At 50.8% G+C, this 9,694-nt stretch overlaps 1 long non-coding RNA gene across 1 annotated transcript; it reads right to left on the bottom strand.

Moving 5' to 3' along the window:
- Nucleotides 1-325: 325 nt before the first annotated feature.
- On the bottom strand, nucleotides 326-9,413 carry LOC106731467 (uncharacterized). Its single transcript, XR_012896206.2, has 4 exons — nucleotides 8,967-9,413; nucleotides 7,213-7,315; nucleotides 6,464-6,571; nucleotides 326-1,261 (listed from the first exon to the last, which is right to left on the bottom strand). It is a non-coding gene; the product is annotated as an uncharacterized LOC106731467 (long non-coding RNA).
- Between the last annotated feature and the right edge of the window lie 281 nt (nucleotides 9,414-9,694).

The following is a 9,694-nucleotide window of genomic DNA, read 5'->3' as shown; positions in this document are numbered from 1 at the left end:
GTCTCCTTGGCTGCCCGACCCAGAACCCGCCCTCCTAGGCTTCTGCGGCCACTCTCAGCCATACAAGCCTGGTTCCCCCCACTTCCCCGGAGACCCCACTGGCCGCCTGAGCCCAATCCTGCCTGTCCCGGGCCCCGCCAGCCTCCCAAGCCAAAAACCACCCCCTGGGTTCTAGTGGCCACCCAATCTCTCTCCTGCCCCCCCAGGTTCTGCCAGCTGCCCCGCCGGCCACCAGAGCCCAATCCCAGCCCCCCACACCCTGCCGGCCACCTGAGCCCAACCCCCCCCCCCAGCTCCACACAGCTGCCCTTGGCCGCCTGATCCTGCCCCCCTCCATCTGACACCAAACCCGCTTTCCCAGGCCCACATGGCCGCTCTCCATCACCGGAGTCTGCCCCCTTAGGTCCAGGGTTCAGGCTTGGGCATCCGAGGGTGACCAGCGGCGCATAGGGAATGGGATTGGGATCGGGTGGCCAAGGGTGGCTGGTGGGGCCCAGAGGGGTGGGATCAGCAATGCAGCCAGATTTACTTCTTACACACAGCGCCGTACTTATTACACTTTCAAAGGAACTCTTTAAGCTGTCATTAGAGTTTAAGTGCTTTATAGAAACGGTCTGCTCTAAAAAAGCCACTGTGAAATAGCCTTCGTTTCACTGAACCCATGTTTTACTGTCCGGGAAGAAAGAGCCTCTAGCAATTCAAAGGGCTAAAGTACTCCCCCAAACCCCCCACCTCTGATCTGTCTACTTCTGGACTCCCTGCCTCGTCCCCTTTCTGCAAATATTAGAAAGAAAAGGCTTCGAGACCAGAGATTCATGGCCTAGCCTATCACAGCGCCTCAGTTCACACTTAGAGACTAGGGGAACAGACTCAGTGTCACAAACCAGCAATAAAACATGCCCACTAGTAAATTCCACCTATTGGGAAGAGCTAAATCCCCCTTGGATTATTTAAAGCTCTGTGAGTCCTTGGAGAGAAAGGCTGCACCTTTTTATTGCTGCACTATTAATACAAAGCTGGTAAAACACTTACTGTCGCTCTGTAAATCTTCCAAACACAAGAGTCAGTTGCGCAGACATTGGGGCTGGAAGGAAACTTAGGGGCCATGAAGTTTGACTCTCATCCCCATATTCTCCTTTCCCAGTCATGAAGCAACTTCTCTAAAGCACTGACATGCTAGGATCCCAGCTTCGGCTCATCAGAGCTTCGGCATGTAATAGGCATGGTTCTTGGAAGAGACGAGCTGTGATCGTAGGGTCGTCTACAAAGACACATAGGCATAGGAAGTGATCTTCCACAAGTGTTGAAAATCTCTTTAAAGAATCCCCCTACCAATTAATCCCCTGCCGCCACAATCAACAAAGAGAAGATATCTTCTAGAGAAGGTCTCTTGTGCAGAAGGTTTCCAGAGTGCCCATGGGGCTATGTTTGAGATCTTGAAAGCTTCCTTTATGCCAATCACCTGGCCTGAAACTAAAGCTGGTGCGGTGGGGGCGTGAGAATCATTTCCCCATTCTGCAAAATTTTTCTAGCTTTCAAGGAATTTTCCCAGTCCAAATTGGGATGTGACGTTAACGTTTCAAAAATTGCCCAGAAATGAAATTTAAAAAAAAAATCAGGTTCAGCCAATCAAAACACTGGGTTTCAATAATCATAGTATCATAGAACACTAGAACTGGAAGAGACCTTGAGAGGTCATATCTTCAGAGATGGACCTTCCACAACCTCCCTAGGCAATTTATTCCAGTGTTTAACTCCCCTGAAAGTTAGGAAGTTTTCCCTAATGTCCAACCTTGCTTCAGTTTAAGCCCATTGTTTCTTGTCCTAGCATCAGAGGCCAAGGAGAACAATTTTTTCCCCTCCTCCTTGTGACACCCTTTTAGATACCTGAAAACTGCTCTCCTGTCCCCTCTCAGTCTTCTCCTTTCCAAACTAAACAAACCCAGTTCTTTCAGTCTTCCCTCATAACTCATGTTCTCTAGACCTTTCATCATTCTTGTTGCTCTTCTCTGGACCTTCTCCAGTTTCTCCACATCTTTCTTGAAATGTGGTGCCCAGAACTGGACACAATACAGCTGGTCCCCAACTTATAAATGAGTTACGTACCAAACAGTAGGTCGTAACTCGATCTGTTCGTAAATCGGATTACATTCACTTATGTACGGCCATGCTGTTTGTAAGTGCAGATTTTGTTTGTAACTCAGGTTTCGGCTGTATAGGAAGCTGGTCATAAATACGAACGGTCATAAGTCAATGCGCTCGTAACTCAGGGACTGGCTGTACTCTAATTGAGGCCTAACCAGCGCAGAGTAGAGCGGAAGAATGACTTCTCCTGTCTTGCTCACAACGCTCCTGTTAATATAGCCCAGATTCATGTTTGCTTGTTTTGCAACAATATCACACTGTTGACTCATATTTAGCTTGTGGTCCACTGTGACCCCTAGATTCCAGTTCTCCTTCCTAGACAGTCGCTTCCCATTTCTGTATGTGTGAAATGGATTGTTCCTTCCTAAATGGAGCACTTTGCATTTGTCCTTATTCAACTTCATCCTATTTACCTCAACTCATTTCTCCAGTTTGTCCAGATCATTTTGAATCATGACCTATCCTCCAGAGCCCTTGCAACCCCTCCCAGCTTGGTATCATCTCCAAACTTAATACCGGCAGTCCCCGAGTTACGCGGATCCGACTTATGTCAGATCCGCAGTTACGAACAGGGCTTTTCTCGCCCCCGAGGACACGAGCGGCGGGACGCCCAGATGCGCCGCGGTCCTGCCTCCCGCGTCCTCCAGGGCGAGAAAAGCTGCTCCGCGTCTCCCTAGTCTGCTGGGGGTGGTCCCCCCCAGCAGACCAGGGAGACGCGGAGCAAAGCCGCGGAGCAAAGCCGCAGAGCATGTGGGCAGCGGGACAGCCCAGACGCGCCGCGGCTGTCCTGCTGCCAGCGTCCTCCGAGGCTTTGCTCCCCATCTCCCTGGTCTGCTGCGGGGAGCCCCCCCCCAGCAGACCAGGGAGACGTGGAGCAAAGCCGCGGAGGATGCGGGCGCGTCTCGGCGGTCCCGCGACCCGCGTCTCCCTGGTCTGCTGGGGGGGGCGCAGCTAGTATGCCCATCCCCAGCAGACCAGGCTTTTCTCACCGACAACGCCTGGGGTAGAGCAGCTGGGGCACTGCCGGGTTGGTCCCGCAGCGCCGCTCCTCGGCGCTACTGGACCAACCCGGCAGCACTCCAGCTGCTCTGCCCCAGGCGTCCCCAAGTCAGCTGCTGCTGAAACTAACCAGCGGCTGACTACAGGAAGCCCGAGGCAGATTTGCTCTGCCCCGGGCTTCCTAGAATCAGCCGCTGATCAGTTTCAGCAGCGGCTGACTTGGGGACATCTGGGGTAGAGCAGCTGGGGTGCTGCCAGGTTGGTCCCCGCAGCGCTGAGGTGCGGTGCTGCGCTGCGCTGCGGGGACCTACCCGGCAGCGCCCCAGCTGCTCTGTCCCAGGCGTCCAAATTCAGCCACTGTTGAAACTGATCAGCGGCTGATTCCAGGAAACCCAGGGCAGAGCATCTCTGCCTCGGGCTTCCTGTAGTCAGCCGCTGGTCAGTTTCAGCAGCAGCTGAATCTGGACGCCAGTTCCGACTTACATACAAATTCAACTTAAGAACAAACCTACAGTCCCTATCTTGTACGTAACCTGGGGACTGCCTGTAAACATATTCTCTATGCCAATATCTGAATCATTGATGAAGATATTGAACAGAACTGGTCCCAAAACAGACCCCCTGCTAAACCCCACTTGTTATACCCTTTCCAGCAGGATTGTGAACCATTAATAACTACTCTCTGAGTACAGTTATCCAGCCAGTTATGCACCCACCTTATAGTAGCTCCATCTAAGTTGTATTTGTCTAGTTTGATAAGAACATCATGTGAGACCGTAACAAAGGCTTTACTAAAGTCTAGGTATACCACATCCACTGCTTCTCCCTTATCCACAAGACTCGCTCTCCTATCGAAGAAAGCTATCAGATTGGTTTGATGTGATTTGATCTTTACAAATCCATGCCATTACCTATCACCTCATTATCTTCCCGCTGTTTGCAGATGAATTCCTTAATTCCTTGCTCCATTATCTTTCCTGGCACAGAAGTTAAACTGATTGGTCTGTAGTTTCCTAAGTTGTTCTTATTTCCCTTTTTATCTGAAATCGATTGTTTCCATGTTGACTTTTTAAAACCTGCACAGGTTGGCCCTCCCTGGTCGGCATCCTCAGGAACTGAGCAGTCCGGAACCAGGGAGTTTGCTGGAACAGGGGAGGTCTATGCTTTCCTGTTGGCTGCCCCCCTCCTGGGCTCCCATGGCTGGAGCTCCCACCCTGCTGCAGCTCGTGGGTGCCAGACGTCCCCAGGTTCTAGACAGGACCTCCTGGCTGCTGCTGGCCCTGCTGCCGCTGGGGTTCCCCAGGGTTCTGGGACCACCCAGCCACCACCAGCCCTGCTCAGAAGAAGATAGCCCCCACCCCACTGGAGATTCCCAGGGATCCCCCCGGCTGCCCGACCCTGCTGCTGCTGGGGGTTCTCTGGCCAGGGACGCCTAGACACGCCTGCCCTGACGCTACCAGGGATTCCCCGGGTTCTCCGACTAGGCCCCCCCGATCACCTGGTCCCATTGATGCTGGGAGTTGCCTGGCCCAGACAGCACCAGGGAGTTCCTGAGTGTTCCCTGGCCTTGGGCCACCTGGCCGCTGCCTTGCCTCGCTGTTGCAGGGAGGTCCCCAGCTGGGCCGGGGCTCCCCAGACACCACCTCGCACCAGCTACTGCGGGCCCAGCCAGAACTCCCCAGCCCTGCCTTCTCCAGTTGGCTCCCACTCCGGCCTCCAGGGCGCTCTGGTCCAGCATCGTCCACGGCCCTACCGGCCCACCGATGTTGTTGGAGCAGAGTCCCCAAGTTGGGAGGTTCCACCTGTCGTTTAAAATCCTAAACGAAAGGTCGTTTTAAAACCAAACCCGTTTTGTTGTGAAAAAAGTTGAAACGGGAACTTTTATCAGTTGCTAAAACCTTGTCGTCTCCGGCAACTTTTTGAAAAGAGACCTGTGTCGAAACGGACACGTTCCCGCCAAAATGTTTCTGTTTCGATGGATCAGCATGTGCCAATGAAAACACTTCAGGTGAATAGCTCCTACCCTGCGCTGCATGGCAGTCTACGGCGGAGGTGTGGAATGGCAGAAGTTGCTGGAACAGGCGCTGTGAAGAACGCTATGGTCCGCCTGCAGGTTGGGAGCTGAATTGCACCACCCTGAATACCCCCACTTAGTTCCTCACACAAAACATAATTACTTGTGGCTTGTGTGACGTAGGGTGAGTTTGAACCTTATTACTTTATTGATCAGTGGCCATTGCAACACTGTCTTCCAAGAGCCCGCCTCCCGTCTCTGCTCTTCCATAAGACCTTTCAAAACAGGTTCTCAGATTGCTATAGACGTTAATTAAGGGTCATAGTAAGAGCTGGGCAAAACGTTTTTGGTGGCTCATTCTCGTTCTCCTCCCCCATTTTGTGAATCTAGTCATCCTTTGCTTTTGTCAAAATGCCCAACGTTGACAGGAAGCAAATTTTGACCTTTTTGACTTGTCAATTTCATGGTCAGTTTGACCCAAAATAAAACTCTGGGTTTCAGAATTTCCAGTGAACAAAACACTCAATGGTGACACCGCTTTACTTTCAACACCATTGTGGAGTGAGATATTATTATTGACACCTCTTTTACTGAGAGGTGGACTCACAGTCTCAAAGAACTTGGTATGTTTGCAGATGATGAGACTACTTACAATGGCAACGACCTAATCTACAACAACTAGCAGCAAACATCACCAACCACCGGTGATGGGACGCTAGATGAGAGGGCTTTGAGTTACTATGGAGATTTTCTTCCTGGTGTCTGGTAGGTGGGCCTTGCCAACATTGTCGAGTTCCACTGACTGCCATACCTGGATCAGCAAGAAATTTCCCCCGGGTCAGATTGGTAGGGACCTATGGGACGGGGATTTGCCTTCCTCTGCAGCTCACTTGCAGGTTTAAACTAACGTCAGTGGTGGAACCTCTGTAACTTGAAGTCTTTAAATCACGATGGGAGGATTTCAGGAACTCATCCAGAGGTTTGGGGTCTATTGCTGGAGCGAGAGGTTGCCATTCTGTGGCCTGTGATGTTCAGGAGGCCAGGCTAGATGATCATCATGGTCCTTTCCAGCCTTAAAGTTTGTGGGCATATCTACACTACACAGAACATTGACGCTATCGCGATCAATCTTTTGGGGTTTGATTTAACAGGTCTAGTGAAGACCCTCTAAATTGAACTCAGAGGGCACCCCCGTTGTGTTATGCTTAAAAGAGGCACATGGGATCTTTTTCAGGAGGATAAGGCAACACGCCTCATTTATTGATAATATAACAAAGTAGCGCGCCCCCCCGATGGAATAGTTACCAGTCTATTGCTCAGCCCAGCCTCTTGGCCAGATAGGTCAGGTGCAAGGAAGGAGCCAGGTGCTTGTCAGTCCGAACTGATGCTCCGTGGTGTTATCAAGACAGGAACCTGAAGAAGCATACAAACAGTATGGTATACAAAATGACAAGGCTACAGTTGGTGCTGGTACTCTTACTCCTCGTTTGTTTCCATCAGCCTCCTGCTGTGTGGCCGGAGATTTAAGATACATGGATGCCAGCTACAGAATTTATGTAGCTGGAGTTGCGTATCTTACTTCGACCTTCCTATGTAGTCTAGGCCAGGCCTTTTAGTCTATGAGGTTGAGTAACTTTCCCAAAGTCTCGCAATGACACAGTGGTAGAATAAAAGCTAGAGTCCGACACTTCCCAGCTCTCAGTGCTTTGTTCCAACAACTTTGTACACACACACGCACACGCACACGCACACTTGGTCTTTCTTGCGAATAGCATTTCAGTATGCTGAAGTTACTAACTAGAGTGCAATTGAAATTAAAAATAGGTGCAAAACCAACTCTTATCCAATCTCTCCCACCTCCTCCTCCAAAAGCAGAACTGGATGAGAGCCCATTTTGCAAAACCAAAACTCAGCCTGTTCTTAGTTGCAATGTAATGCTCTGATTCTTGTTCATATCTTTGGGTCCTATCCTGAAAGCCAATCTAAGCCCCTGGAGGCTTTGCTCACTTCACAACCTGCCAAACACCACGCACAGAAGAAATAATGTCACTTACGTCTTCTTCAGCATCTCCGTTTTCAATCTCTCAGAAGTCAGCAACATCCATGTGAACAGCGTACCTCGCAACGGGTTCAGAATACACAGAAGGCCGAATTTGTCTTATGAATCAAAACAACAAAGAAAAAATGTTTCCTTCCTAATTTTAGCTCTTGCCAGAAAGTTTTATGTAACAGCATGAAAACTGCATGGTCAGAACAGGGGGTTTTAATAAAAGTCAAAGCTGATGTAATATTCGAGCCAAGGGGTTTTATGAGCCAGAAGAAGAGACAACAAGAAACCCAGAAGGAACATAACTTTCCTGAGCTCCTTCCAGAGATAAATTTCACTTTCACCATCCTGGGGATTTGCCTTCCTCCTGATGTAGAGACTTTTCCCCTCTCCGTTTCCTTGTTCCGCCTTATGCTATTAACAGCATTCAATCCCAACTATTCATTTCCTTTGCATCTCTAAGGGTACGTCTAAACTACATGGCTCCGTCAACGGAGCCATGTAGATTTGGTTTTTGGCAAAGGCAAATGAAGCCGCGATTTAAATGATCGCGGCTTCATTTAAATTTACATGGCTGCCGCGCTGAGCCGACAAACAGCTGATCAGCTGTTTGTCCGCTCAGCGCGCTAGTCTGGATGCTCCCCTGCCGACATCAAAGCCCTTTGTCGGCAGCCCCGGTAAACCTCATCCCACGAGGAATAACGGGGCTGCCGACAAAGGGCTTTGATGTCGGCAGGGGAGCGTCCAGACTAGCGTGCTGAGCGGACAAACAGCTGATCAGTTGTTTGTCAGCTCAGCGCGACAGCCATGTAAATTTAAATGAAGCCACGATCATTTAAATCGCGGCTTCATTTGCCTTTGCCTATCTGTCTAATCTACGTGGCCGCCTCAGTTTGCCTCGTGGTAAGGTCAGCCCTGGGGGGCGAGCCCCGAGCTTACAGCTCACCTGCAAGATGGCTGCGGACCACTCATAGACCACACTGGGAGAACCACAGTTCTCTGAGGGACGTGACATCGGATGCTTCCCTAGCTGCCCACCAGACAGACACTGAGCGCGCACGGGAGGCCCAATCATTAGCTAAACCCATTTCAGTATGGTCCAGGGTCTCTCTCATCCTTTCCACCGGCAAGCAGGTCACTCCTCTTTTTTTTTTTTAACAACGTAAACTAAACGACGTTGGAAACATGCCACCCCGCCCACTTCCCAGTCACGGTGCTACTGAGACCTGCCAGGGCATCCCGCTCTAATAGCATCTCCTGTGTCATCCCAGCGAGGCAAAGACCCGGGCGGGCTGAGATTCTTGCCCCATGTCACAGACTAAATACCTTGTAAAGAGCCAGCGGCAAGCCTTCGGAGCCTGATGAAAAATGACTTCCACATGCCTCTTGCATTGGGGATTTTATTATACGGGAAGATGGATCTCCTATCTGTTTTCCCTTCGTCTTCATTTTTCAACCCTTGACCTGCGCTGGGAACATCTCCCTCCCGAGTACAGCCCGTAGGCACAGGAAATGCTTCCTGCAACTAATTTGTCTTCAGGCGTCTACACAGCTGAAGAGAGGCAGGTGGTCAAATAGACTTTGCTCATTCCCCTCCCCCTCCGCCCTTGGCTGCCTGGCTGGGGGGGCACGTTTCAGCCTGACCTCTCCCCTATGCCTTTCAAGTTGGAAAGAGAGGAATTCAAGTGACCGGAGCCCCACTCCCAGGACAGACCCATGCCCCAGGAAGAACGCCTGCCGTTCCTTGACTTACTGATTTACCTTTTAAAAAAGCCGATTCCATAACGTCACAGGCTCAGATGGTAGGTGTAAATTGGCACAGCTGCGTACACTTCGGCTGAGTCACACCAGTGGAAGAGCTGGCCTGAAGAAGTCAGAGACAGAAACAGTATCGTAGACCGTTTCCACCCATGCTCCTCAGCCAACGGCGAGGATGGCTTGAGCCATAATTATACTGGTTAGACCTCCGTCCAGCCTACCGTTGACCATCTTTAGTCTAGGGACAGAGCATGACACGAGCCATATTTCAGACACTCTCCCAAATGTCCTAAACCTGGGCTTCTGGTAGAAACAGGGACCAACTGCCAATTTTGGTTCTGAGACGGAGTTAGGAATTCGCCCCTGCCATCAAAATTCTGACCAAGATTTTGCAAAACCAAAACCAGGCTTGTTTTTTCCTGGTCTCCATTCCACACATAAAGGAACTGGTATGACCAAACTTGTCTCTGCTTCTAGCTCTGGAGGAGAGACACCCTGGGGGAGATGTTCTCTTTTGTTGGACCGAGGTTTCTTGACCAGAGCGAGATGGTTTCGAGCTCACAAAGCACTCTTCAGGCCGGGGAAATGAACGGAAAGGGCTCGTCTTCGTGCACATGCTACAGCTGCACCACTGCACTGGCGCAGGAGAGGCTCTCCTGCCACCATAGCACTGTCTCCACCAGGAGGAGTCAGGCGCGTAGAACGACATTGCTCAAGGGGTTTCATTTTTA

The sequence above is a fragment of the Pelodiscus sinensis genome, chromosome 15 (genome assembly GCF_052426305.1).
Source record: "Pelodiscus sinensis isolate ZL-2025 chromosome 15, ASM5242630v1, whole genome shotgun sequence".
Lineage (NCBI taxonomy): Eukaryota > Metazoa > Chordata > Testudines > Trionychidae > Pelodiscus > Pelodiscus sinensis.
Note: the sequence above shows the minus strand (reverse complement) of the source record. Positions and strands in the feature narration are given on the sequence as shown.